Source organism: Scylla paramamosain, chromosome 18 (genome assembly GCF_035594125.1).
Source record: "Scylla paramamosain isolate STU-SP2022 chromosome 18, ASM3559412v1, whole genome shotgun sequence".
Taxonomy (NCBI): Eukaryota; Metazoa; Arthropoda; class Malacostraca; order Decapoda; family Portunidae; genus Scylla; species Scylla paramamosain.
Genome location: NC_087168.1, coordinates 17,006,571 through 17,009,649, shown reverse-complemented (window position 1 = coordinate 17,009,649; position 3,079 = coordinate 17,006,571).

Genomic DNA, 3,079 nt, shown 5'->3' with positions numbered 1-3,079 from the left:
ATCCTTGAACCACCTCTGGAATAATGGAAAACCACAGTAACTTCCTCTACAGGCTGGTTGAACGCATTCCAGATCAGGCGCTCAGACTTTAAGAACACAGTCCCACGTATACACTGCAAACATTACCAACTTACCAATGGAGAGTTATCCATGCGGGGTACCAGGGTGAGCGAGGCGCCTCTAGCCACCACCTCCACAAGTGATCCAGACATTCAAGGTTGTCGCTGACCCGCCTTGAAAGGAATCAATACGAGGCCTGATTTTCACCTTGAAGCGGCGATAACCAATGGTGTCACGTGGGGCCAAGTGGCGGCACTCATTCCTGAAGCAGCGAGAGGATATTACCGAGTTGCAGCGTTGACTCTTCTTATTGAGCGCATTTCTCTTTCGCATTGCCTCCCTTCCGGTGCAGAGAAGCAGGAATGGTCCAGAGTCTTCTTTGAATGATAGTGATCACATGCATGCCGGGGAGCTGCTTCTGTGCTTCAGTCAGAGGGTGAAAAATTTACTTTTCAAACGGTCAGAGGAGAGCTGAACATTGTGGTAAACATTGGTAGGGCATAAGAACATAATGAAATAAAGAAACTGCAAGAAGCCGTCAGGCTTGCACATGGCAATCCCTGTAAGAAACATACCTGCCTATTTTCCTTATCATAAATGCGTCTAACGTTCTTTTAAATCTACCTAATGACTCGGCAATAACTATCTGACTACTGATTCTATTCCATTCAGTTACCACCACGCTGCCCACGCCTGTGAGTCCCTCATCACAAGTTTCCCTGTTATCACATTCTCAAATGTTTCTGTGCTTTATCTGTAGTACATTTAGCAAACATTAATGAAAGATACTGGTGGTTTTCAAGGGTGTTTTCCTGATTCTATTGATAATTTAACATGGATTATGCGTCATCAATAATAAACGTCCATGAGAACCCGACTAATAAATAATCTGTGGCCTTTGAGAATGTTTGTTATTGAGAGCACAATGCCTCCTCATCTGCACTACATTCAGCATGGATTATTGAAGTTACTGGTGGTTTGCGAGAGTGTTTTCCTGATTCTAGTGATAGTTTTAACATCGATTCTACGTCACAATATAAGAAAACCTTTCAAAAGAACCCGACTAACCATACGTCGCCTTTGAAAATAGGCCTTACTGAGAACACAGAGTCAATGGCCAGGATGAAAGTTACAGTAATGGCGAAGACGAGACAGGAGAGATTGAATCGGCATGGACGCGCTGAAGAAAGGGATGAGCAGCATGTGGACAGAGGTATGATGGATCTGAACGTGAACAGAGGAAGGGCGCGACGCAAAAGGAGGGATGGAAGGACTGCATAAGAGAGAGAGAGAGAGAGAGAGAGAGAGAGAGAGAGAGAGAGAGAGGAGAGAGAGAGAGGAGAGAGAGAGAGAGAGAGAGGGTCTGAATGAAGAAGATAAGACATTGAGGATCAAGAGCCCGATGTGAACGGAAGAAAAAAAGAAAATAAGAAAAAGAGGAACAAAAAAAAAAAGCACGACCAACAAAAAAAAAAAAAAAAAAAAAAACACTCAAATGAAGCAATCTTAATCTTGATCATCGACTACACTACAAGAGATCCCCCCCAAAATATAACTTGAATTTTTGTTCTTACTCTTCTACCAACGATTATTATTATTGTTTTTTCTTATCCCCAAGGCGACGCTGTTACCAACACCTGACGCCGAGGTGCTGAGAAAGAAAATGACGCGAGACTTCAGAAAAAAAAAAAAAAATACAGTAAAATCCCTCTTATCCGGCATTCGAGTATCTGGCAGCTTCAAGTATCAGGCACATTTTTCCCCGAGCCTTAAAATCAATAAAAAATCAATGTGTACTCATAAAATCGATTAAAATTCCCGCGCGAGACATACTTTGTCCCTTCGCCACCAGAGCGCATTGCTTTGCGCCATCCGCAGCCCACTACACTGTGTTTACTCAGTGACTCAGTGACTCAGTGTGTGCACTGTTTATCGCCTGACGCCTTCATCATGCCTAAAGTTGTAGAAAAGAGGAAGCGTGTTGTGCTTACACTTAAGTAGCTGATCAGATCAGCTGCTGATTAAGATCAGCTGATCTTTGTTATGGTAAGATGCGTGAGTGTAGGCTGGTGATTGTGGACATAATTTCACTTCTATTAAAGTATCCGGCAATATTCAAGTATCCGGCATGTCAGCGGTCCCGTTGATGCCGGATAAGAGGGATTTTACTGTAAGGGAAAAAGAAGAAAAAAAAAAAAGATGTTATTATACATATTCATTCGTCTCGCGGCAAAAAGAAAAAAAAAAACATTATTCCCAGTGAAGTACTTGGGTCACATATTATAACACAGTGGTGTGTATCTTTACCGTCGTAAATTGTTCGTTCCTGAGAGATTATTATTATTATTTTTTTTTATTAAATTTACCGTTAAGGTAGGTTAGGTTTAGTTAGGTTTCTCTCTCTCTCTCTCTCTCTCTCTCTCTCTCTCTCTCTCTCTCTCTCTCTCTCTCTCTCTCTCTCTCTCTCTCAACAACTGTCTGTCCTCCCTTTCCTCTCTCTCAGTCGCTCACTCTCTCCTTTCACTCTCATTTTTATATCTTCCCCTACACCATCAAGATTTAGTGTAGAGGGAGGATGTACTCTCTCTCTCTCTCTCTCTCTCTCTCTCTCTCTCTCTCTCTCTCTCTCTCTCTAACAAACACACTGAGCGGTCGGTCCTTACCCTGAGTGCGTGTTGTCTGCAAAGCATCACCTCGTTTTCTGCATGGCCAAGTGAAGCACCGCCGCCGTAAGACATCACGGAGGATCCCTGAGCGGGTGGCGAGAGAGAGAGAGAGAGAGAGAGAGAGAGAGAGAGAGAGAGAGAGAGAGAGAATTTCCACAGCCAACGCCAAATAATCAAACCAGAGCTAGGGAAAGACAGTGTTACCAGAAAAGAGAAAAATATTGTTATCATAAGCGTTCTTCCGGCCACTAACACTATCACCACCACCATTACTATCAACAACAACAATTTTCACTCATCCACGGTCAGGTTAATAAAATAATTAATCGGGAGTCATAAGTCAGTCGTCTGGT